Source organism: Tupaia chinensis, unplaced genomic scaffold (assembly GCF_000334495.1).
Source record: "Tupaia chinensis unplaced genomic scaffold, TupChi_1.0 Scaffold000096_1, whole genome shotgun sequence".
In the NCBI taxonomy this organism is placed as follows: domain Eukaryota; kingdom Metazoa; phylum Chordata; class Mammalia; order Scandentia; family Tupaiidae; genus Tupaia; species Tupaia belangeri.
This window is the reverse complement of record NW_006159558.1, coordinates 5,729,378-5,756,960: the sequence shown is the minus strand read 5'-3', so window position 1 is coordinate 5,756,960 and position 27,583 is coordinate 5,729,378. Positions and strand designations below refer to the sequence as shown.

The window sequence follows — 27,583 nt, the reverse complement described above, 5'->3', positions numbered from 1 at the left end:
ACTGAATGAAAATTCTAAGTAGTTTTCTCTCAGTTCTTTTTTTCCTTTCCTATATAAGGAAGTGCTTGTTACTGACTGACAGCTCAGAAGCACTAAACATTATTATTATTATTATTATTATTATTATTATTATATTATTTTTGGAGAGATTTTCGCTATAGGGCGCGTGTGCTTGCCAGACAGACAGAGAGAGACTAGAGACAGAAAGCGAGAAATCACCCCCCAGGGGGGATGGTCACGCCGCAATCCCTTCTTCTCCATTCTCCTCTCGGGATCTTGGGGCACGCACACACACGTGCCCAGCGTGAGTTTTAAGCCACCGGGTCCAGGACGCGAACCGCAGTCAACTATGTGGGAGTTCAGCAACATAGCCATAACACTAACTGCTGGTCCCAGTCCTGTTTCTTGAGACAAACTGTTATAATTTAACAATAGCCAGCCTCATTCTTGTCAGAGAAGCTCTTTCTCACAGATAAAATGTGATGAAAGGGGCATTTCTAAAAACAGCAGGTCAATGGGAGGCACCACCGTGTCTGCTTTAGGGCGGTGCATTTCCCAGCCCCCACAGCTGACCAGGGGCTCTTGAGCAGAAGAGCATACACCTGTCGTATTCTCAGGTTGCTTAAACCCATAGGGGCCACGTGTTTGGGTGACTTCTCCTGATATGCTTAAATTCCTCCACAAACAGTTCATACATAAGAATACTCAAAATGCACACTTGCTATTTAAAGATATATACAAAAAATTATTATCTAAAGTCATGTTTTAGTCAGAATTTCTTAAGTCATCTCTTTAAGAGTAGTTCAGCTTAGTCAAATAAACTGGTTAAAAAAATTCACAAATGATATTTTTAAAGTTTGAAATGAAAGAATCAAATAAGATAACATGAGGAATACATGTATTTATATGAAACTAGAAATGGAAAATTAATGATGATAACATGTATGACTAAGTCACTATGTAGTATATTTTCGATGGGAAATCACATTTTGTATGCTGTGACAATGCTTAGGGAATGAATGTAAATTAATTAATTAATTTAAAATGTTTCAGAAGAAAATTATAGTGCACTTGTAATTAGATTATAGCTTTGTCCATAGTTTTAGTTTAAGGTATTTTGTGAATCAATAAAATGTGGAAAAAAATGTAAAAAAAAAAATTAAATAAGATAAAACAAAAAACAATGCTACTGGTTTATTATCCCTTACTGAAATAATTGGGACCAGAACTGTTTTGAATTTGGGAATTTTTCAGATGTTGGCATTTTTGCATATACATAATGAGATATTTTGGGGATAGAATCAAGTCTAAACATGAAATTCTTTTATGTTTTCTACACCTGTACACAGAGCCCGAAGGTAATTTTGTACTCTATTTTGTTTTGCAGTGTTCTGACTGCAACCTGTCAAATGAGCAAAGGTGTGGAATTTCCCACTTGTGGTGTTGGCATTCACGACATTTTGAATTTTGAAGCATTTCAGACTTTGTATTTTTGTGGTAGGGCTATTCAATCTTTAACAATATTTGCTGGGTGCAGGGTTTACTTATTATGGACTAGACATTGATCTAAGTATTTCTGACCTACCTTTCAACACCCTTGGAGATAGGCACTGACATCGGTCACCCTCACTTCCCAGAAGTGGACACTCTCACTAAGGCCCTGCTCTCCCTGCTCTTCTGCCCCACCCTGGGCTCCCAACTCCCGTCCTCCTAGTCTTCTCTATGTTTCTCATTTCTCGTGGAGCAGGGACTTGTGTCTGACTTGTTCACTGATGTAACCAACTGTCTAGAACCCAGTGGGCACTCAATCCATATTTATGCTGATGTGTTAATGAATGGGTACCTAAATAGTTTTATTTGGGAAGGGCCATATGAAACTTAGAACTTAATCACAAAGAATGATTCTTTTAGTGGATTAGTATTTGAGGTAAGCTTAGAATTTTCGAAATTGCTTATGGTCGAGGCAAAAGAGGGAGCAGGGAGTGGAGGGGGGGGACTGGGCACGTGAATTGCAGGGCCCCTTAGGCCTTGTGAGAGAGCCGGCCCACTTACTGTGGTGGGGAGCCAACAATTCGACTATGAAGTGATTGGTTTCTCTGATTACCTCCTTTTGAAGGACTGTTTTATATTGATTAATCTACGCCATCCACAAGAGAGCAGGCACCTCAATTTCAGTGAAAGGTGTTAACAAAAGTTTTCCCGATTCAGTGGTCTGCCGCTAGAAATAATGATACCACGGCTCATAAACGTGACACCCAGTTCTGAACAGGTCTGTCTACGTTTGCCTGGATGAGGACAGCTCTTCTGTGTGAAAAGGATGACAAAAGAAGCACTATCATCCCAGATCTCTAAGTATTCCAAAGATGTTACAGTATATTTTTAAAAAAATCACCTAGTGTAGCAAAGTGAGGAAAAAATCGCATTTAGGAGAACATTCACTTTAACATAGAAACACTGATATTAAGATGTAAGGAGACTCAAATATTGTTAGAATGTTTTTGAAATTTGTGTCTGTCTCCTTTCTGTGCTTTTCACGGCAGAACAACTTAGACTGGAAAGGCTTGTGCAAAATGACTTTCATACCATCCCTTTCTGTTTGTCATTTTTTCAGTTATTATTATTATTATTTATACATTCAATTGCTGTATGTCGTTTAGACTGTAAAGAGGCTTTACTCAGCCTGAAAACACCTCAGTCCAGCCCAGTAGAGAACCATACTTGAGAATGTCAGTAATCCTTCCAGTTGCCCAGAAGGGAGTGGCCCTTCTGAAATATCCGGTCCTGCAGGTGGCGGTATGACTCTGAGACAGCTCCTGGCAAGGGTGAAGCACCAGAAACTTCTGCTGCTCTTTCTGTACGTGATCTTGAGAGGATATGAAGTTGGGATGAGAGGAGAGTAGACATATTATAACATTGGGGCTTCTGAAGTATTTGGAGAGTCTCTCATTCAGAACATGGCTTAGACCTGTTCTTCTGGGGCCATGTTTGGGGTCCATGGGGTTGCTAGTAAGTCTCTGTATTCCTTCAGCAGAAATTCTCCACCCTTCCTTAATCCACCACTCTCACATGGTCTTAGCACGTGCCGGTCAGAAAGCTGAGATCGCTTTATGTGGAATAACTTGCTTACACAACCCCGAGATCTCCCACCACTTAGCACAAGAAGCATGAGCCACAGCATGCTCCGAAGAATACACGGAGGGTTCTCACGAATGGGGCTGGCTCTCCTTGCAGCGGCAGACAGGGGTTTTCAAGATGCTGTTGTATGTGTTCTCGTGTTCTGTGTGTCTGTTGCCACAGAAGAGGCGTGGCTCTAATTATTGTTTGCATTCTAGGGGGGAAATGAAAAGACACATAAATGTTATCTTCTTTGCAGGCCACTTCAGAAATTGGGTTAGCTGTTTATTGACTTGCAAGATCAATCTTTTAAATAAAATATCCTGTTCTTCAATGAAGGAGACATTTGGAAATTGAGTTAGAGGTTGTGGCCCTCAATTGAGAATGATGGGGAAAGCCGTAACACCTCGGGGTGAATTGGAGCAGCTGGAAATACAAACAGAGAGGGAAATATTGATCTTCTAGCATGAGGGTGACAGCTGGAGTGGGGTCACTCAGGCTGTCAGGTCCGGTTTTCCGTCCGAACTCCTTCTTCTGTGGTAGGCAGTTAGTCATGAGCGGGCAGCCCTAAGAGAAAAGCGAAAGGCTCACCTAGCCCCGGGTGCCAGGAGGGCGAGGCAATTTGTCTCCTTTCTGTGCTTTTCACGGCAGAACAACTTAGACTGGAAAGGCTTGTGCAAAATGACTTTCATACCATCCCTTTCTGTTTGTCATTTTTTCAGTTATTATTATTATTATTTATACATTCAATTGCTGTATGTCGTTTAGACTGTAAAGAGGCTTTACTCAGCCTGAAAACACCTCAGTCCAGCCCAGTAGAGAACCATACTTGAGAATGTCAGTAATCCTTCCAGTTGCCCAGAAGGGAGTGGCCCTTCTGAAATATCCGGTCCTGCAGGTGGCGGTATGACTCTGAGACAGCTCCTGGCAAGGGTGAAGCACCAGAAACTTCTGCTGCTCTTTCTGTACGTGATCTTGAGAGGATATGAAGTTGGGATGAGAGGAGAGTAGACATATTATAACATTGGGGCTTCTGAAGTATTTGGAGAGTCTCTCATTCAGAACATGGCTTAGACCTGTTCTTCTGGGGCCATGTTTGGGGTCCATGGGGTTGCTAGTAAGTCTCTGTATTCCTTCAGCAGAAATTCTCCACCCTTCCTTAATCCACCACTCTCACATGGTCTTAGCACGTGCCGGTCAGAAAGCTGAGATCGCTTTATGTGGAATAACTTGCTTACACAACCCCGAGATCTCCCACCACTTAGCACAAGAAGCATGAGCCACAGCATGCTCCGAAGAATACACGGAGGGTTCTCACGAATGGGGCTGGCTCTCCTTGCAGCGGCAGACAGGGGTTTTCAAGATGCTGTTGTATGTGTTCTCGTGTTCTGTGTGTCTGTTGCCACAGAAGAGGCGTGGCTCTAATTATTGTTTGCATTCTAGGGGGGAAATGAAAAGACACATAAATGTTATCTTCTTTGCAGGCCACTTCAGAAATTGGGTTAGCTGTTTATTGACTTGCAAGATCAATCTTTTAAATAAAATATCCTGTTCTTCAATGAAGGAGACATTTGGAAATTGAGTTAGAGGTTGTGGCCCTCAATTGAGAATGATGGGGAAAGCCGTAACACCTCGGGGTGAATTGGAGCAGCTGGAAATACAAACAGAGAGGGAAATATTGATCTTCTAGCATGAGGGTGACAGCTGGAGTGGGGTCACTCAGGCTGTCAGGTCCGGTTTTCCGTCCGAACTCCTTCTTCTGTGGTAGGCAGTTAGTCATGAGCGGGCAGCCCTAAGAGAAAAGCGAAAGGCTCACCTAGCCCCGGGTGCCAGGAGGGCGAGGCAATTTGCCATCTTCCTTCCTTGGGGCCTGAGGGAAGCACACAGGGATGATTCATAGATTTTTCTCTCAGCAAAAAGGCCCAAGCAAGCATTTTGGTCAATACCCTAATCCCCAAGTAAGCGTTTTGGTCAATGCCTAAATTCCCTAAATTAATTAGATAGTCTAATTAAACAACCTGGCTCACACTGGGCATGCACAATTAGTTAATCAAATTCCTCATTCCTTACCTGTGAGAAAAGTGCAGAAGTGCAGGAGAAAACGTGCAAATTCAAATTCAAACGAAAGACATAGGGAGTATGACAGACCTCCCCAATAAATATTCATGATCACCTCTAGTAATAAAAGTAACAATTAACCAGTATCAAACGCAGTTGCCACCTGGCAATCTGCCCACCCAAGAGCCTTTTGGGTGTACTTTCCTTTCTTCCCTATTAAATCTTCTTTTCTACCTACTGCGTTCATAGTTGCGGTTTCATTTTGCACCTAGGGACAGAGCTCTAATTTTAGTGATCTGGACCCGAAGAACCAAGGACTTCACAACGCAGCTCAGCGTTCGCCCATCCGTTAACACTCCCTAACCCTAACTGGGAAGGAGAGGCAATGCTGGCTCTTCTTCAGATCCTTTCACCCAGGACCTGTTTACATGAGGCTGGGTCTGTGTTAGGGCAAGACCCAGGTAAAAGCCTCTATCTTGTGCTAGTCCTGGGTTGCATTCCTTGTAAAGATCTTGAGGATTAGCTGTCCGATAGAAGAAGGGAGTGGAAAGTGTTCTCATGGAATGAACGAGACTCTGTGAACCAGACCTCGCTCCACTGAGATGAGGAGCCAGGCCAAAACAAACCAACAAAACTCTCTGACCCTTGAAACCTTCCCTCATTAAACACAGAGATCATGGAGTCTACACAGTTAGTATGAAGGCACTTGCACACGCAACCGTGCTTCCAGAGCCACTGCCAGTGTGCCCTCTTCCCAGTGGCGGACCTCGCGCTGCAGGCAAAGCAGGACACAGGCTTGCCTCCCACCGTTCTGCGGTGAGTAGAGGAAGGGTGAGCATTTCCACTCGTGCCAATCACAAGGTGCATAATAAAGAGGGAAACGGGCCCTTTTCAATGAAGGGAAAACAAATGGACTTCAGTGTGAGAACCTGGTATCTGGGGACATTCATACTTGCTGAAGAGCCACGACTGCTTGTCTTCCAGCCGGCCAGCTGCTTTTACGGTTTAAAGTGCCGCCTACTTAACCAAAGCGAAGCAACCCAGGATGCCGCTTGTGTTGGTAGCTAGAGAGGCAGAGAGAACTTTCAGAACAAAGCTAGTTTTACTTCCTAAGAGCTCCAACCCTTTTTCTTAAAAAATATTTTTTTCTTAATGAATCCTTTTCTGTGGTAATACACTTAAAACATTTGCAACATATTTCTGTATTCTCACCTTCATTTTCCCTTACAGTATATTCTCTACCATGTTGCCATTTTAACTTGGCTTATTCGTTCACCCTCTTTGAGGATGAGCCGGCCTTGGTCTCCTTTGTGATTTGTCTCGTCTTCACATGCAGTCACTGTATCATTGCAGCATACTGAGTGAGGTCCCCAACCTTCTGCACAGAAGGCTTCTTGCTGACTTACCTGTGAAGCCGTATTTCTGTGAATTCTATATTCATGTGCTTATTCTACACAATATGTTTTTTAAGAATTATTTAATTTTATTCATCATTATTATTTTAGTTTGCTGCAGGGCTCATGCACGAGAGAGAGAGAGAGAGAGAGGGAGAGAGAGAGAGAAGAGAAGAGAAAGTGAGAAAGCAAGCCACCAGGTCCAGGACACACACCATGGTTTGCCATGTGGGAGTCTGGCGCCTTAACCACCACGCCTCCTGCTGGTTCTTCTGCTCAATGTTTTAGAATGCCCTTGCTGGTGGGGAGGGAGAAGTGGACGAACAGACAACCTGAGCAGATCTCAGTGGTGGGAAGAGAAACGAACCAGTCCTCACAGCTTGGGGTAGTGTGTGCGACCATGCAGGTCCTGGGTGGTGTGGCATCAAGAGAAGGGAGAGAGGACTCCCCACAGAAGCTGCTGCAGGGGAGCCTTGGAGATTGGGATCCACTGAGCAAAGTACCTGGGGAAGGATCTCTCAGACTAAGGAGTAGCAATGTCTGGGCCCAGACAGGAAGGCAGGAGAGGGTACGCCTCATCCAGGAGGCTGGGGACAGGCTCTTGTAGCTGTCGAGTGGGAACGGGGAGTAGGGAGAGCTCAGGAAAGACCCTTACCAAAAGCTGAAAGGCTATGGAGTTTGTATGGGATCAAAAGAAGGGGATTTTTAAATACAGATTTTAAAAATAAAATAACACTGATAGCAATGTGGAAGATGGACTGAAGTTAAAGTGGGGGAGACGTTCTGTCTGGTTAGAGATCTGGGGTGAGCAGGAAGGTCCACAGGACGGGCCATTTAAGGGAAGTGCAGAGCAGAGGCTCGGGGCCTGGAGAGCTCTGTGTGTGAGGACCCTCCTTCCTCCAGAGGCCACTCTATGTATGAGTTGAGTCCTGCAAGCATAGGGCCTCACTTCTAAAGAATTCTGAAGTTAGTGTTCCTATGTCAAAGATGTAAAAAGTTGGGTTAAAATAAATAAAGCATTCAAAACAAAAGTTCCAAATACGAGAGGCATGCTAGTACACACAGTGCCACAGAGAACGAGCTTCTGTGGAAGAGCTGGGTACAGTGGGCCAGAGCTTCAGTGAGGCAGGGACCACCCAGGCCAACCTCACACACGTGGGAGCCCCCAAGCACAGGGCACTAAGCCACGGACACACTCGGACTGTCCGTACCTATCTGCTTTTTTGCTTTACTTTTAAGTAGCTGTAACTTCAGAAACGCAGCATCTATTCAGTGTATGAGCTGCTCTCTATTCTGTTTCATGGTGACGACCCTGCTTTGCCATTACAACCCATGTAGCACCCATTGCTCTCGTCCTGACAGCCCTGGGAGGAGGGCTGAGTGCTGGGCTGAGCAATTAAACCAAGAGAAAGCGCTGGCTCTGGAGTTGACAAACCGTCTTTCTACTTGTTTCTGCTTGGGTGTCTTAGAAGGGGATAGCTGTGTGATCTTAGAGACTCAGCTTCCCCCTATTCAAAGGGCCAACAGTACCGTCGTGTAAGATACTGCGTGAGCGGTGTGCGGCAGAACCATGGCGTAAGGTACCACGTGAGCCGTGTGTGGCAGACCTGCTGGGAGGTTGCTGTTCCCCACATCTGAGGTTGCTATTGCTTTTCTGCAGCTAGAAGTGGGGCGCTGTGTGCTGCCATTCCCTTCCTGACAGCCCAATTTCCAACTCATGCCACCTGTGCAACCCTCAGTGGCCTCCCTTTGCATGTGCTGATAGGTGCCCTCTGGAGACTTGCAAAATAATCAGTCAATGAATCACAAGGTTCTTGTGTTTTATTTTCAAGTACGGGAGCCCTGAAGGGTTCTAGCTCTGGGCTTAAATCCTTAGTGACTGTGCTGTTCACTGGTGCAGATATTCCAGCGACCGTACAAAAGGACTCTTTAAAGTCACACGTGCATATCAATGACAGGAGTACTAGAAAATTACTGCACTCTCACTGAGGAGAGCAATAATTAACCCCAATTATTAAGAATAACTGTGGCTGCAAAGATAACCTATTAGTTTGCTATGACTGCTGTCACAAATTGTCACCAACTAGATGGCTTAAAGTAACAGAAATATATTTCCTCACAGTCCTGGATGTCAGAAGTCTGAAATTGGTGTCACTGGGTCAAAGTCAAAGTGTCTGCAGAATCGAGCTCCTCCAGAGGTCCTAGGGGAGACTCCTTCCTTGTTTCTTCCAGCTCTGGTGGCTGCCGGCACCCCTTGGCTCGTGGTCACATCGCTCCCGCCTCTGCCTCTACAGTCACAGAGCCTCTTCCTGCGACATTCTCCTTGGAGTCTGATTAGGATACATGAGATTACACGGAGGGGCCACTGGGATAATTCAGGATGACCTCCCCACCCGAAGTCCTTAATCACATCTGCAGAGTCCACTGTGAGCATACCAAGCCACACCCCCCCCGCCTCTGCCTCTACAGTCACAGAGCCTCTTCCTGCGACATTCTCCTTGGAGTCTGATTAGGATACATGAGATTACACGGAGGGGCCACTGGGATAATTCAGGATGACCTCCCCACCCGAAGTCCTTAATCACATCTGCAGAGTCCACTGTGAGCATACCAAGTGACGTTTTCAGGGTCTAGGGATTACAATGTTTATGTCCGGGGAAACTTTTTCGGCTACCACAATGTCTTCCAGTTGTGTCTTTCACGAGCATCCACGACCCTTTCACGGGTAGCCCTGGGCCAGCTGCTCGGATCTCTCCTCTCAGCGACCTGGTTTCATGTTTTCTGATGACCTCCTTCTTCCTGTCCCCTCTTCTTTGGGTCGGGGCTGTTATGTAACTTACAGAAACCCGGCCAGAGATGCCATTGCTGAAGTCTAGGCTGTCAGCGGAACTTCACAGCAATTTCTCTTGCTCTGACTACTTTCCTTTGTAATCGCACCTCCCTTCTGGGTTCTTGCCTGTTCCTGGTGGCCCCATGGGCACAGCTGAGTCCTTAGGAGGTCTGACTGCTTCAGCAGTGGACATACTGCAGCATCTGGCTGACAGGACCATCCCAGCAGCACACCTGGTCAGCTTTTTGTCATTCTGACTGTTCGTTCATAGCAAATTGGGGATCTGAAAGAATGTGAATTCATAAATTGTGAAAACCATAGGAGAAAAATCAGTAGGCATTTTCTTATTATCTCTTTGTTTCTGAGCTAACATTTCAGATTCTTTTGTAGCCCTGAGCTAAGATGAACTTCTCTACAGACCTGATATTTTAAAATTACTGGTCTCCCAGCATGGTAAACTCTGTTGCATGGTAAACTCTGTGCATGGTAAACTCTGTTCATGGTAAACTCTGTTCACGGTAAACTCTGTTCACGGTAAACTCTGTTGCACAGTAAACTCTGTTCATGGTAAACTCTGTGCATGGTAAGCTCTGTTCACGGTAAACTCTGTTCATGGTAAACTCTGTTGCACGGTAAACTCTGTTCATGGTAAACTTAATCATATCTCTACGTTTGTAAAGCTATCTCTACTTTTTTTCTGCTTCAACTTTCTTTTACCACGTGGCAAGAAGCGTGAAGTGGCTGAAAAATCTTCATTCTATTCTGTGCATTTTATAACCACTTGCAAATGAGAATGTAAGTTTCTGCTCACACCAGTACTGAGTTTTGTAAAAAAATTTTTTTGGAGAGGTTTTATGCTATAGGGCGTTTGCACTCACCAGACTGAGAGAGACAGAGACACAGAAAGCGAGAAATCACCTCCCAGGGGGATGGCCACGCCCAATCCCTTCTTCTCCATTCTCCTCTTGGGATCTTGGGCACACATGCACACGTGACTGGCATGAGTTTAAGCCACTGGGTCCAGGACTTGAACCATGGTCGACTACCTGGGAGTCCAGCGACATAGCCATTATGCTAACTGCTGGTCCCAGTTTTGTAAACATTTTTTTTTAGAGGGAATGGCCACACTGCAATCCTTTCTCCACTCAGGATTTTGGGCATGCATGTGCACAAGCCCAGTGTGAGTTTTAAGTTGCCAGGTCCGGGACTCAAACCACGGTCAACTATGTGCGAGTCCAGTGATGTATCCATTATGCCATCTGCTGGTCCTGTGTAATTTTTTTTTTAAATATTTAAGGGAAAGCCTCCTTGTTGAGGTTCGATATCTCTTAATCCCAAGTCTAGAACAGTTGGGAGCCTCACTCTGGGCTTCCTGCCTCACCCACATGTGCCTCTTCCATCACTGTCCCCCTGAAGGCTTCAGCTTCGGACTACTCTCCCCTGGGGAAGTCGCATTCAAGCATGCACCTTCTGGGGTGGAAACAGCAAAATTGGAATCTTGGATCAAAAAACTGCCTTTGATCATGAGGTGGGTGTGGAACTTGCAACAGGGACATTCCATGAGAAAATCTGGACTTCCAAATTCTGCCAGGAAGCAGGAAAACTCCCTTCCAGGGAACAATGGCACCACCTGCTCTGAAGGCTTAAGGGCAGAAAAGTGAGTTCACAAGATTATTGCTTCTAGAAATGACTGTGATTTCCAGAGAAATGGCAACTGCCCCAAAATGAAAAATAAGGGGAAAAATACTAAGTTGCTATGATACATAGAATTCTTGATAGTGCTAATGAATTATTCCAAAAATTAGGCATCGTTTCTATGATTTGCTCAATTCTTTTAAAAAATTAGGACTTTACTACTAAGTTGTAGATTTCATCGGGTCTACAATTTGGTCCATTAATTCTATATACTTTTCCAGTCTTCAGTAGGTATATTCATTGTTCTGATTATTTTAATAATGAAAGAAGGAAATACACTTTGAAAAATAACATTTATCTTAAATCTGCAGATTTCATATATAGTGACAAAAATAAAAAAGAGAAAAAAACAGATTCTCACCAAGAGTTCCTTTAGAAGACGGTATAGCATATAGCAGCCTAGAGAAAGAAGAAACTCGTGTCAGCACAGGTATACTCACCTCGCTTTAGGCTTTAACTGTTTAAAACTAGAGCTGAAGTCAGGTAGAGTTTGAGGATCCCATGCATCAGTCTTAATATTCTTTTTTTCTTTCTTTTTTTTTTTTTTTGAGAGGTTTTCGCTATAGGGTGCGTGCGCTCGCCAGACAGACAGAGAGAGACATAGAGACAGAAAGCGAGAAATCACCCCCCGGGGGGGGTGGTCACGCCGCAATCCCTTCTCCTCCATTCTCCTCTCGGGATCTTGGGCACGCACGCACACGTGCCCGGCGTGAGTTCTAAGCCACTGGGTCCGGGCGCGAACCGCAGTCGACTACATGGGAATCCAGCGACATAGCCATTATACTAACTGCTGGTTCCCAGTCTTAATATTCTTATAAATATTTTGTGAGCTTTCTCATGGTATTTTCACATTTTTTCCTAATTGTGGATAATCACATTCATTGTAAAAGAAAGAAGTAGATTGGAGGAGTCCGACCCGGTGAGGCCCCAGGATTTGTCTGAGCCCCCCGACCTTTAAGCTTCGCTTTCGGTTGTATTAACACGTTGGCAAGGCCACTGTTGTGAACCCCCCGACCTTGGAACAAAGCTTGGGTTAGTTGGCATGTCAGCAAGGCTGCCTGCTATTTGCTCTAGAGAATTGAGGCAGCCTCACTGGGAAGCGACCCCCCTCTGACTCTCCAATTTACTACTATGAAAGAATTGTATAGCTCTCCTATACATCCTGAGTATATGATAAAATCTTTTAGGAAGTCCCCCAACCGACAGCTCCCCTTTGCTCTGATTACTTACTATTAATTATAATGCTTTACCTCTATGGTCACAATAGAGGGTGGGCTGAAGTTTTTTTTAGGCAAAAGTAATTTTGACCTTTGGAAGGCCCTTTAATTCTTCCTTCCTTTATGTAAAATAGGATTAGGCCAAAATTGGCCCAGGACACCTCTGCCCTCTCTAAGTGAAATAGATAAATATATTAGGATTCCTCAAATTAAGTCTTAGATCCCTACAAAACTATATAAATATCATTCTTTATTAAGATCCATAAGAACTAATATCTATTCTTGAGATTTTCTTTTCTCAGCACCATTTTTAGTAATTACAAGATGGCTCCTGCAATTGCACTAGACCCACCTTTAATCCAACCCTGAATAGAATCTTTGTTCTTTATTGTTAAAAACTTTATGAGCTGTTAATTGAAACACTAGCCCCTCTCCCTTTACTTGCATGTAACACGTTTTCAATAAAAACGCACGATGATTCCTAGCAGTCGTCACTCCTCAGAGGGCGACCTCTGAGGGGTGTCCGGCATAGGACATGCATGAAAGGCATCGAGGCCTCTGTCTTCTGTTCACCTTCGCCGCCTTCGTCGAGATAACCCACCCACGCCGAGGCTGGACCCCTGCAGTAGATACTCAAAGGAATATAAAGGCAAAACCCACCTCGCTCAGTCTGTTCTCATAACGACCACCACGATGCACATACAGAGTGTTAAACCGTTTCTCTGATTATGTTCAGACTTTTCTATCCTATTTCATTTTCTCTTGACATATGGCACATTTCCAATAAAATGAAAAGTATGGCTTAATTGCTCAGCTTCTGTAGGCAGGGATGTGCTTGACCTGACAATGCTCAAAGTGTCCTGTGCCCTTCAAGACTGTTTTTGATTTTCTTAGCAATTATCAATAACACCCAAAAGCATTCCTGGGCACAAGAAATTTTTCATAAAAATTTCTAACTCCTGGGAACCAGCAGTTAGCATAATGGCTATGTCACTGGACTCCCACGTAGTCGACCGCGGTTCGTGTCCCGGACCCGGTGGCTTAAAACTCACGCCGGGCACGTGTGCGTGCGTGCCCAAGATCCCGAGAGGAGAATGGAGGAGAGGGGATTGCAGCGTGACCATCCCCCCTGGGGGGTGATTTCTCGCTTTCTGTCTCTATGTCTCTCTCTGTCTGTCTGGCGAGCGCACGCGCCCTACAGTGAAAATCTCTCCAAAAAAAAAAAATTTCTAACTCCTTAGAATACTATGAATGTCAATCTTTATAGAAAGGACTCTGACACATTTAAGTGTCATGTCCTACCGAGATGTGAGTTAATATACTCCACCATGTAGGAATGGAAGAGTGAGCTTTTTTTTTTTTTTTGTGGTTTACCAGAGAAAATTCAAAAGTATTTGCCCTTTTCAGAAAACCGGGGTGGGAGTTTCTAGTCTCTAATCAGGGTGGTGTTATGTAAGCCCCGAGACCTGCAGACTCCGTGCTGCTGGTCATGTTTCCATGATGTCACGGCTCTTCCGCGGGCTTCCTGTCCCTGATTCACAAAACGCTTTCAGGGGCAATTTCCACATCAGAAACAGAAGGGGACCACGCACTAGGCTGTGCAGCAGACAGAGAATGAGAACCGAAATTCCACATGTGTTCTCAATTTTTCCTAGTTTATTGGAAACACAATATGTCAGGGAACAGTGTTAATTCCTTGAGCTTTAAAGAAAAAGGAGCATTTTTGCCCCTTAGTTTTTTGAGATTTCTGTCACTAGCACATAGTGGAGGGCTTCACTTTTCAACAAATGGACTGGCATTTTATTATTTATCCTCAAGGGAGCTCCATGTCTGAGGAAAACAACAATAACAGCAACAACAACTTACAACACGTAAAAAAAAGGAGAAAAAAAATTAGCACTCATGCCTTCCTGAAAATAAAATTCCCCTATCAAAAGGCATTGAATCTCTTTAATGGCTTTTGCCTTAGAAGAAAAAATTATCTTCTACAGTCATTACATCAACTCATGTTTCCATAAGCAGTGTGTGTGAATTTCCACTTTACTGTATTTTTGCTAGAGGGTGCATGTGAGAGACAGAGAGAGATGGAGAGACAGAGAAAGCATCCCCGCATGGAGAATGGTCACGCCACAATCCTTTCTTCTCTATGTAGCCTTCCTTTTGGGATTTTGGGCACCCACTCACATGTGCCCAGCATACTTCTCAAGCTGCCAGATCTGGGACTTGAACAATGTCATTGACCATGTGGGATCCACTGCCTTGACTACTAGGCCATAGAGCCAGCCCAATTGTATCATTTAACATAATCTTTTAAAGACTATATTTTTCTGGCACAATGATGCTGCAAATTTCTAAAAATAGATCTATTCTATCTGGAATAATATAGAGAAGCAAAGAAGCATACTTTAGTGGAAATACTAAGTTCTATTCTGCTTTGAAGGACATTGGGTGGTGGCTTCTTTATTGGATGGCCTGAAAGTTGGTCTCCTCTGAGTGAAAACAAGTTTGAAAGTTGGTAGAGCTATTGCAGGGAAAGAAATCCAGTACAGCAATCTCTATTATAAATTGGCCAGGGAACACACCCCCGAGACATCTTACCTGATGCCCTTGGTGGTGTGAGCTCTGCAGAACCTCCCGGGCTGCCTTTCTTCTCCCCTCATGCCCTTGTCACCAAGCCTGTATTGGCCCGAATGTGCCACATCATTTATGTCCAGCACAATTGAAGGAGTCAGCTTGATGGATCTGTTCTTTCTCAGTGACGAGGGCAGATTCTATAACTCTGCCATCGCTGGACAAGGGTAACGGGAAGCCATCAAGCTGCTGAGCGGCTACTGACAGCCTCTGCCATCCTGCCAAGACTAATATTTGACAACGTCAAAATGGGAGGTGGAGAAGTAAGCGAGGCTCCCAGAAGGCATTATAAATCTCCAACTCTCTGGCCTTTGGGGTTTACTTTACTGTTAATAGAAGTCAACAGGAGAAATGCATGTTTTGGAGAGAGCAACAATGTATTTAAATAAATGTAAACGAAAGGTAACGACATTCAGGAGGACCCAGTGCCGGTTTCTCTCTAATGTGTCCGAACTGTCCGACTCCAAGCAGGAGTTCCGAATCTGCACCCAAACTCGATCTTTGTAAAAACATTTTTGCAGAAATGTGCTCATTGGAAAAGATAACAGTAGGGTCTTTGTATTTGCTTATTCTCCCCAAGTCTATCAGAAAATAAAATATTACAGTAATAGAAAAAATCTTTTTCAAAGGAATATTTGCATGTTGTTAGGGATTTATGTGAAGTGATTTTAAGGACTGAACTGTTGAAGTATTGTTGAGTCCAAATTTTAGTGCATTGGCTTTAAGACACATACCCATCAAACAATAAAACTGGTAGCTAAAGTTATAATGCTGATCCCAAATATGAACTTGGCTTTCATTGATGTCTATAAAGCCAAAGGTAAATGACAGAAGAAAATGAGGAAAAAAAATATTGGTGGTGGTGGTAATGATACTTTGAGATGGTAACAATACAGAGTGGAAGAAAAACGAAAGGTTCTAGTGTTATGTGGATGGAAAGTTTTGTCCACCACTGCACCAAGAATTCCTATCTAGAGTACTGCTGAGGCCCGGTGGGTACTCAGTAAAGACTAACTGGATAAAGAGGAAAAATGAATAGACAAATGAATGAGTGGGTAGTCCATGGGAGATGTAGGAAGAGGAGAGACCATCGCAAGGATTAGGTCTTCAAAATTCATACTTGAAGAATGACTTTCAAGAGCTACAAGATCAGAGATGGCCCTGTGATGGTCATGGGCTAGGAATTGTGATTAATAAAAACCAGCCTTGGCTCACCTGCACTCTGTAGTCTTGGCTCACTTGTACCCTGTACGCTTGGCTCACCTGTACCCTGTAGTCATGTCTCACCTGTACCCTGTAGTCTTGGCTCACCTGTACCCTGTACTCTTGGCTCACCCATACCCTGTAGTTTTGGCTCCCTTGTACCCTGTAGTCTTGGCTCCCTTGTACCCTGTAGTCTTGGCTCACCCGTACCCTGTAGTCTTGGCTCACCCGTACCCTGTAGTCTTGGCTCACCCGTACCCTATAGTCTTGGCTCACCCGTACCTTGTAGTCCTGACTCACCTGTACCCTGTACTCTTGGATCAGCTGTACCCTATACTCCTCGCTCACCTGTACCCTGTACTCCTGGTTCACCTGCACTCTGTACTCTTGGCTCAGCTGTACCCTGTACTCCTGGCTCAGCTATACCCTGTACTCTTGGCTCAGCTGTACCCTGTACTCTTGGCTCACCTGTACCCTGTATTCCTGGCTCACCTGTACCCTGTACTCCTGGCTCACCTGCACCCTGTGCTCTTGGCTCAGCTGTACCCTGTATTCCTGGCTCACTTGTACCCTGTACTCCTGGCTCAGCTGTACCCTGTACTCTTGGCTCAGCTGTACCCTGTGCTCTTGACTCAGCTGTACCCTGTACTCCTGGCTCACCTGCACCCTGTACTCTTGGCTCAGCTGTACCCTGTACTCTTGGCTCATCTGAGCTAACTCTCTGTTGTAGTAGAGAACCATGAGAGTATACATACATCCAACAGATAGATATATCCCAACTTTCTAAAGAATACTTTTTAAGAATATATAAATTATATGCTAAGTATGCAAATACAGGTATTTATCAATGTTTAAATCACTTACCAAGTAATTAAATATAAATATATAGGCACACACACAGCACAGGAAACTTCTGGATTTTTGGTACCAACTGAATTATCAGGAATGGACGGACAAGAGGTGCTCTCTCGCTTTAGTATTGTTTTTGACATCTTAACTTTTGAAGTGCTGACCTGTAGAAATATTTTCTAAAATAGCCAAGTCAACTCAATAGTTAAACTACGGAAACAAGAAGAATCACTTTCTCCTCTCAGTTAAATGAAAGAACAAACCACCTTGGCTAGCTCAGTGTTTTGGTTTTACCAGCTTTAAAATTCAAGTCATTGAGTGACTCCTTTTAGAAGTAGCATGGTTTAAAGATTTTTGGCCATTTTATTCTCTTTTTTGCACACTAGAAAGAGTCTATCTCCATCGAAAACCACAGGAGGAGCCTGTATTTTTACTCACCTCAAAGCTTTTTGAGGTCAGTGGTGCACTCTTAAAGCCAGCCCATTCCACGGCTGTTCCTCCAGTGAATAGAATTCCTCTCCTGAATCATGGCAGAAGGGACACAGGACTGTGAATTTCCCCATGTATTTACTTTCCCCGCAGATCATATTGTGTGTCTCAAAAAGAAAATAAGGTGCACGTTCCTAAAGTTGCAGCCTTTTTTCATTGGACATTTCACTGCCATTGTTGTACCCTGTACCCTGTACTCTTGGCTCACTTTCCTTCCGTGACCACCGAATTGGAACTGTTTCCTTTTTCTATTTCCAACTTTATATTTCTACACCCCCCCACCCCAGAAGTTTGATATGCCTCAGTGTTGCCATTTCTTCAAATAGTGTACACTGTACAGGTGTCTGGGCTCAATGTGACAATCCTTCAGGTACATACATTCTCTGCAACTCACAGTTCCAATCACTGTCTCTAAAAATATGAATTTTAAGGTAAATTTAGTGGGGCTACCAGAACTTTACCTGGAGTACTCTGGGGTCTTCTTTAGGGGTTGCAGTGCACATTTAGCTAATAGTGCTTCATGAAGTAACACTATGCACATTTTAACCCTTAAAAGAGTTTATATCAAGTTAGTTAGAATATCCTATAATTTAGTGGGACTTGCAAAACCAGAAAAAACCTCTGAAATAAATAAAAAACAATAAAATTACATCTTCGTAGTATGCAAACCAGCCTACTGACATTGACAATTTCATAGGCACAATGGAACCCTGAAATGAGGCTAGGTTTACAAGGTTCAATTCTATTTTTAGACCATAGAGGGAAATAAGGTTTAAAGAGAACAAACCTCCCTAAAGCAATGACAGTAACTTTCCACATCCTGCTAATCAAAACTGATGGCTGAGTCCCAACTGCCTCAAGGTAGAAAAGATTTTCAACAGTAAAAGAGGAATAGTTCAAAGCTAGCCCTTGTTTCTGGGTTCTCAGAATTTTTTCCTGTATGTTAATAATTCAGATTTTGGTCACTGAGAAAGTAGACATTCTCCCTGGAGAGGGAAGTTTGAGGATCACCTTCAAAGGCTTCAGAACACTTCTCCAAGTAGCTGCTTTTGCCGACAAGGTTGTGGTCCAGAAGGCAAAGGGGGCATGTCCCCGAGCCTCGGAATATGAGCAAGTCCTGACATACGTCGTAAAAATGTCCAACTTCTGGAACTCATCAGGAAACGTCTCAATGACCCACTTAAAATGCAAGAGCTGGGGGTGGACTTCAAAACGTTTAGCAAAAATGCATGCTACAAAAGGAGCTATGTGCAGATTTCAAAATTTTTCACAAAAACAAACTCGTGTTTTAACTCCATTTTCCCACAGGCTCTTTAAAATTCCTTGCATATCAGTGTTGTTTAAGGTAGACTGATAAAGCAACTCAGGACAGGGACGAGCTGTCTTGGCAGGGCAATTCTTGGCCTTGGAGAATGGCAGCCACATAGGGAGCAATTGCAGGCCCAAGTGCCACCTGGACATAGGAAGGTGGACCCAGAGTCATGTGAAAGATCATTTCCTTTCAACTAAAATATTTAACCTATCGTTGCCAAGACTTCAGCATTATCTGATGGATATACTGGGGCTATATATGTGCATATATACACAAGGGAATACTACTCAGCCTTAGAAAAGGAGAGAATCCTATAATTTGCAACAACATGGATGAACTTGGAAGACTAAGTGAAATAAGCCAGGCACAGAAAGACAAATACTGCATAGTCTCACTTCTATGTGGGAGCTGTTCTAGTAGAACTCACACAGAATAGAGGGCAGAGTGGTGGTTAGCAGAAGCTAGGAGAGGAGAGCCTACAGGGAAGGGGATGATGTCAGTCAAAGGTACGAAGCTCTGGTTAGACAGGGCGGATAATCTCTGGGTATAGATTGCACAGTGACAGTAATAAATGCCAATGCATCGTGTATTTCAAAATTGCTCAAATCTGCTCATTTTAAATGTTTTAACCACAAAAAAGATAAGTATGCAAGGTGACAGAATTTTAAAAACCTTTTAAAATGATTTTATTTAACTTTATTATTATTATTTTTTTTTAAAAAAATTTGACTAGAGAGAGAGAGGGAAAATGAGAAAGCAAGCCACCAGGTCTGGGACTTGAACTGTGGTCACCCAGGTGGGAGCCCAGTGTCATAATCACCATGCCACGTGCTGGCCCCAAGATGATGGAATTTAAAAACTGACTCGATTTAATCAACCTACAATGTCAACAAATATCAAAACATTGTATTGTATCCCACAGAATATAAGTGCAGCATCCTCTAAATTAGAATTCTAGAGTGATCCTGGAGCCCAGGGGCCATGGTGGACTGGTCAGCGCTGAGACACTGTATAACCTCAGGAGGGCTTTGGATCTAGAACGGGAGACATGGTCCTTTATTTTCACACACAAAAAATTCTTCTACTGAAATAACACATGTGTGAATAGACTAAGTACTGCCGAATTTTCTCAAATCCTAGGACTGTTACTGTGGTTGAATGAAGCAGGAGAGCGTGAGAGAGAATAAATGAAGGCTGAGGATCCTGCCTTGGGATGGCATTGTGGTAGTTACTATTAATAAGAGTCAATGTGGCAAGGCATCGGTGCCCAGTTATTTAGCCAAACACTTTATCAGTGTATTTTAATTTAAAAATACTGTTTTTTTTCTTATTATGAGCAATAAATTTTTATTGTAGAAAACTGGACAACAGAAAAATATATAAAAAAATTACTCACAAGCTCATGACAATTGAAAACCCAGTTTTAACAGTACTAAATGTTAGTATTTCCTATGCATTTAATCATTTTGGTGGTCATAATAAATACACTGATTGCAGGAGAATTGACACAGGCCAAACAAAGCACGGGTCATTGGTGAGAAGAGGCATAACATAAAGGAAGGTTAGTACAAGATCATACATATGCTTGATCTCCATAAAATCATTTTTATTTAACCGAGTAAGGTACATGTTGGTTATGTCTGTGCTCTTGGTCTCTGTTACAATGGCTTCAGTTTCTTCTAGAAAAGTAATTTACAATCTTTTTTTAAAGGGCTTTCTCCATAGGGTGCTTGCTGGAAAGACAGAGACAGAGAATGGGAAAGTGAAAAATACACACAGACACACACACACACACACACCCCAGGGCGATGGCCATGGTGTAATTTCTTCTTCTCCATTCTTCTCTTGGGATTTTGGGCACACACACACACACGCACCCAGTGTGATTTTCAAGCTGCCAGTTCTGGGACTCAAATTACTCAGTCAGCCATGTGGGAGTCCAACGCCTTAACCACCACTCCATCTGCTGGCTCCTAATTTACAGGCTTCAGCGTGGATAAACCTTCTGTCTCTTCCATCTCTGTTCTTGCTCCATCATCACATTCATTTTCTTTTCCTACTCCTATTTATAAAGATAACTTTTCAAGATTGATCCCACTACCACTGATTTAACCCTGTGGTACATTTTGTTTCTCTTTTCTTCTACTGTCCTTCTGGATCAGCTATTGAGTACTCAGTGTATCTGCAGTCCTTCCTCCTATCACTCCTTGGTCACCTTGTCATCTCAAGTTACTGCTCTGTATGTTTCCTCCTCATTTGACAGAGCACTTACCAACTTGGAGCTTAGTAATATATCCAATATGTTTCTAAATTATCTTTGGTTATAGAGCTAATTTTTTCAGAGGCGTGCTCTTCTCTGACTTTTCATAATGATGCTTCCATTTCTTTTTTGAAAATTATTTCTTTTTCACAAGTTCTATTTTGTGCAGTATCTATTTTATAAGTTCTATTTTTTTCTCATTTACTGTCTGACTTTCTTACAGCAAAGTCTAAAGAGATGGATTCCACTGTAATCTCCAGCGTCTATTGCCCCTAGGTTCCTCCTGCTCTTGCTCTACACGGCAAGAGCTAATCCCCAAGATGCACTGTGCTACCCCCGTCTCTCTGCCCCAATTGCTACATGGTGCTTCTGGAAAGCTGTTCCACCAGATAGGATGGGCAGTGGTGGAAATCCAAAGTAAGATTGCTTCTAGAAGTATCAGCTGAGATGAAAGTAAACATATCTCTGTTTGAGATACTGGATTTCAAGACCCCAAGGACAGAGGGCCCAAAGTGCCCTTTATTACAAAATTGAAAATGATAAAATTCATTTTTATCCTTTTATATTTCAACTATGGTTATGATTAGAAACTAAGGAAGTTTTTGACAAAAGAGACTACACATCTTAGTTAATGATTTCTTGAATATGGACAAACTTAGAGCTATTGACAGTGAAGTGCTCTGAATGCCTTTCTCTTATACAGATGGGTGGCTGGTTTTCTATTGTGCTGTAACTAACAACCACGGACTTGGTTGCTTGAATCATCCAAATTCATGATCTTTTACTTTTTCAACTTAGAACATTGACAAGGCTCTCACTGGACTCAGACCATGTGTCAGAAGGGCTGTGTTTCTCTCCCGGGGCTCAAGGTCAGAACCCATCTTCTTGCCTTTTCCAGCTTCTAGAAGACCCTGCATTCCTCAGCTCATGACTGTGTCCTCCATCTCGACAGTGATGGTGACCTGGTGAGTTCTGGCACCTCTCTGACCCTTCTTCTGTCATTGCATCTCTAAGCACAGTTGGAAAACTCTCCATTTGTAAAGACCCTTGTGACTACATACGGATCATCTTCTTATCTTGAAGTCCCTCATCTTTATTGCTTCTGCAAAGTTCCTTAGCTTGTGAGATTCTGAGATTAGGGCGTAGATATCTTTGGGGGATCATTATTCTTTCTACTATAAAGAATAAATTTTGGAAAAAATTTACCAAAATAAGAATATAAATAATAGCAAAATGGAAAGGTAAAAGACCCTTCTATCAGATTTGCAACAATTCTATCTTGACATCATAAAAGAGTGGTTTGTTTGCAGAAGTCTGCTGCCTTAGTATTTAACTTTTGATCTTGAGGTCCAGATACTTACTTTGTTGTTAGAAATTGTAGTTGCAGACCAGCAGGTGGCATGGAGGTTAAGTTACTGGATCCCATCTGGCTGCCTGAACAGTTTGAGTCCCATACCTGATGGCTTAAGACCACACTGGGCTCGTGTGTGTGCATGCCCACAATCCCAAGAGAGTGCAGAAGAAGGAACTGGGTGTGGCCCCTTCCAGGGAGGCAATTTCTTTCTCTCTTTCTCTGTCTATAGCAAAATAAATCATAAAATAAATTGTAGTTACTGATTACATACATGCCTGTGGCAGGAGGTTGAATTTTGCAATAATTAGTACATTGAGTGGTTCACCAACCTTTTGGAATCTAGTAGAATAAATTGAGATTAAAACCAGTTTAGATCTTCTTGGACTTAAAAAGTCACCCTTTTGTTCTTTGTACTCTTTAGGTAAAAATTAATCGTTTGAATGGAAGAAATAGTTTTAACAACACTGCCCCAAAACCGTGGCTTTTTTTCTCAATGGCCACAGAACTTTCTGGTAGACATGCTTATTTGGCCAGAAGAAAGAGCTAGGATGGTCTTCAGCTTTTGCTTTTACATACCACTTTGTTGGGGCCAGCAGGTGGTGTAGTGGTTGGGGTGCTGGACACTCCCACATGGCCAACCACGGTTCGAGTCCCAGACCTGGTGGGTTGCTTTCTCACTTTCCCTCTCTCTCTCTCTCTGTGTTTCTCTCTGGTCAAATTAAAAATAAATAAGAGGATAAATAAATAAATCATTAAAAAAAATAAATACCACTTAGTAGTCCATAGAATTAATTAGCAGATGTTTTCCAGATCCTGGCTATTAATTAAATGACTCTGCATCCTAGTTTCCAAGGAAGGGGTTGCCTTCTTCAGGTAAGACCTAAAGAAGAAAAGGGAAATTAACATGATTTTTTCAGAAATTTCTAGAAAGCAAGTCAGATGCCACTTTAAATCAGTATTTTAACAATTTAGGGGTTTCGTTTCATGTAATTCCATACTTACTGAATTCTTACTCTGTGACAGATGTGGTAAGGAAGATGAGATGTAAGCTTTCAGGCCAGCAAGTCGACTCTCCCAGGAGGGCCCTGTACTGGCAGGATTAATGCCGACGGTATGAGATAACTTCTCTGCTGAGCGGTGCCCATTGAATTCAACGCTTAGGCATCACATGCATAGCAAAGACTGCAGGATGAGAGAAGGAGGACTAAGACCACCATTGCTGGGGCTCACTCTGTTAAGTCAGACATGAATTGTTTTCTCAGAATGTTCTTTCTTCCTTAGAATAGACTGCATTCTGGAGTCTGGAGCCTGCGTGGGCGGACATCACAGTAGACAGACAGGGTTTGAAAAGTCTGCAGTGATCTTCCAGTATCTCTAGCTTCAACTTGCTCTGTTACCTAAGCTCCTTTGTGTTCCTTTGGTACCCACAGCACTTGGTTAGAGGCTGCTACTTTAGTTTCTGTGGTATGCATGAATCATTTCGGTGGAAGTGACTTTCCTTAAGCCACAGTTCACATCAATCCAGAAGCATTGAAGAACCACCAGTGCGTTTCTTGATCAAGTACTGAATCTCCAAGGTAATTCTGCAGCAGTTTGTTATGAAGACTCCAGTTTCCATCCCGGATAGGCCAGGCTGTACTGTGATGACAAACGGATGACCCCACACCACCCACACCCGCAGGAGTGCAGCACAGTAAGAGTTTCTCTATTGGTTCGGTCAAGTCTGCGGGACCTCTCGGTGTCTGCCCAGGGCACCTCTGTATCTATACGGGGTGCCCGCCTACCATGCTGTAGCTCAGATCCCCAGGCCACGTACTTAGACTCTGGACCATCTCTGTTTCAGCCTGCACTCCCACCGTCCTCACAGCAGGAGAAACGGAGAGGCGGCACCTGCAATTACACTCTTCAGTTTGGAGGAGCCCTGTGGCTTGTGCTTGCTCTTCACTAGCTGGAGACATTCACTCTGCAGGTGGGAGTTCGATTCTCTGCAGCTGCAAGTAGAGGGGAAGGGCTGAGAGTCGGTGGGGAGGTCTCCCCCTCCAAGAAATAGGATGCTTCTCCGCACTCGCACAGCAGGGTCCGGTCAGCTTCCATTGCTTCATAAATCTCCTCTGATGGGATTTCTGAGGACCAATACTCTCCTTCAAGAGTACATAACTTCTTATGATATATATCTAAAACAAAACAGAAGGTACTTCAGCATATAAATTCCAGGAAAGAGGCTCATAACATGGATTTCTTTACCATTCTCCTCACCTCAAGCCTCACTGTGCCATTACACTGAGCCTTGGTTGTGGTTATGTGCCAGACATCGCTTTACTTGCCCTATTTAGGCTTTATACATTTGTCACTGCAGTTTCCCACTGCGATGACAACAAAATGCAGCATAATAATATCTAACACAATGCCTGTTTACCAGCTATCACATAATCATAAATTATATATATAAATCATAATTCTGGGCCACAACTGCGTGGGTTAGAGCACATACACCAAATGGTTCCCCCGCGAGTCTTCCCTCATGAGCCGGCATGATTCACATGGGGAGTCCTGAAACTCACTTCCTTCCAGAATCACTGAAGACATATGTTTAAAACAGATTCCTGAGCCACTCACCACGTTTAATAAATCAGAATTTCTAGGCATGAGGGTCAAGAATTTATCATTTTAATAAGCTCCCTGGGAATTTTTTGTATGGAGCTAACTCAGTTCAATTCCAAAGTAGGTGCCTGGGAGCCACTGTGGGGACTGCGATCATCAACTTTTTGTCATGAACTCCACTCCGTCACAGGCAAGGCTCAACCCAACAATGAGCTCTGTGGTGTGCACTGTCACGATGTACTGCACATCCAGCTGCTATCAACCTTGCCAGCATGCTGAGCCGAGCAGCCACCATCTCTTGCCTGGACACGAGAAACAGCCTCCTGGAAGGTTTAAGTGGCTCCACTTGCCTGGAATCAGCTTGTTAAAGAGTGATCAGGCCACATCATGATCCTGCCCACTACCCTCACTGGTCTCCCACTGTGAGGACAGTGAAATACAAGCACATCTCCCAGGCATATCACTCTTACACCCATGGCTTTCACACAGATGGCAAGTGTGTCCCTGGGGCCACCAGGCAATGTCTGGAGACACTTTCAGTAGTTCCAGCTGGAAGGACCAGTGCTATTGGAATCTGGTAGGTGGCGTCCAAGGTGCCGCTGAGCGTTGCATGGTGCACACACAGGACAGCTCCCACAGAAAACAGCTGGCCCCGGAGTCAGTAGGGCTGATGGTGGGAAGCACAACCCTGCACCACCCGGCTCTTTCCCCAGCCTGCCCCTGCTTCACTGTTAGTTATCTCCTTGGCTTTCCCTGTGGGATGTGCCAAGCTCAGTCTCACTGTAGGCACTTTCTAGTTGCTTGGAGGATACCCAAGCTGGAAGGGCCCAAACCACTCCAGATTCCTTAGGGCCTGGGATGAGCTTTGAGTGTGCAGAGGCTCAGCTGGACCCCACACTCACTCTGTCCAAACTCAACTCACACATGTGTCCCCCCAAGTCAGTGAATGCACTTACCAACTTGGCTCTTCGGTGGCTGTCCATTTTCTACCTAGGCTATATCATGATTTATTTAACTTTTCTCCATTGTGAAGAGCTTATTTTAGTTAAGTATAAGTTTCAAAGGAAAAAAAAATATTTTCTACCCTATAATTGGGGGCTCCAGACATATTTTCTTTGTTTGCCAGATGTGACAGGGAGAGTTCCCCATAAATTCCATTATTTTATAGTGTTTGAACATGAAATAAGGAATGGTCCGTGCTGTTGGTTGTAAAATTTCTTGCTAGTTCTGATCCAAGTCTGTAACAAAGCATTGACAATTGTTCAGCGGGTGGCTGAGATGAGAGGTCTCAAAGCGACCAGGGAGTGCCCATGGAGAGCAGGCACGGTGGCTGTGGGTGCTGGGATCTGCATGGGCACAAAGTAGGTTTGCAAGTTTCAAGTGCTGAGGAGTTGGTGGCATCAGGGAAGTGGGTCTCCTTTGCTGAGATTTTCTATAACAGGGGGAAGAGAGAAAAAATTTCCCTCACAAAAACAGACGCTAAGAAGCAAATGCTGCATGTGTTTAAAGTTTGTATTCGGGAGATTTCAGCTCAGTTTTGGACACTTCTAAGACTCTCTTGGTCCCTGAACTTTGAGGCTGATACTTGTCTTTGGTTTATAAAGATTTGGGGGCTTTTTTTGCTGTTATCCTAAAAGGGAGGATACCATTCCAGGTAGGAAAAAAATTGAGGCAACATTTCTGAAAATGTTTTCCAGTCTTTATGATGACGGACATGAGCAGGGAATGATTTGGAGATTAAATTCTAAGCAAGACCTGTGTCCAAATCCCTTGTCTTCCGCCTACCCATACAGCGATGACTCATTTAAAACTTTCCAAGGTCATGTGGTTTTATAAAAGGACCCAATTAAAAGAAAATCTTCAGTAATACAGACAGCTCTAAACCTTTTTGTTAGGTGTAAATGAGAACTTAGTCTGGAACATCATGGTCAACTAGCAGAGGAATGAGAAATCGTGGCTTTCTCTCCAGGGAAGCAGTTATAGCTAGATAGAACCAATAAAGAAATATAGGAGTTTTAAAATCCCATCAAACTTAAAGGTTTGGCAAAAATAAAAGTATAATTTTCAGCTCCTCGGCTTGCTTGCAGAATCCTGAAATGGACAGATTTTCACATTCTACCCCCAAAGGATTGTACAAATGCCTTGAACCCCTAACAGATATTCTAGTGCCACGTAAAATAAATGAGGTAATTTGCTTCGGTGACATGATGGAAGGAACGTGACTGTGTTGAATGACCTGAGGTATTAGAATATTCCATCGGCCACACAGTTCATTGTCTTGGCTAAGGCTTTGTCTCATTGTAGAATCCTAATGAGCTCTGAAGAGAGAAGGTCTAGGGACGAGTGGATTTCCCTACTGGCATCAGCAGAGAAATGTCCGTTGAAGGACATAACAAGCTGGGAGGCTGCCCGGAGTTTTCCTGCCCCAGCATTTTAAAGTGTCTTTATTTTAAAGCAGCTGATAGATTAGGAAGCAGGTGTGGGACATTTTCCAAAATGGAATAAGCACCATGAAACTGATGAAAAGGGATCGGCTGAGATCAAAGGTACTTGGTCTTCTTTGGTGGTTTTAAATG

The 27,583-nt window shown here is 43.5% G+C and overlaps 1 long non-coding RNA gene across 1 annotated transcript; it reads right to left on the bottom strand.

Moving 5' to 3' along the window:
• Positions 1–9,638: 9,638 nt before the first annotated feature.
• On the bottom strand, positions 9,639–15,120 carry LOC114006873 (uncharacterized). Its single transcript, XR_003548538.1, has 3 exons — positions 14,907–15,120; positions 11,453–11,490; positions 9,639–9,679 (listed from the first exon to the last, which is right to left on the bottom strand). It is a non-coding gene; the product is annotated as an uncharacterized LOC114006873 (long non-coding RNA).
• Positions 15,121–27,583: the final 12,463 nt, after the last annotated feature.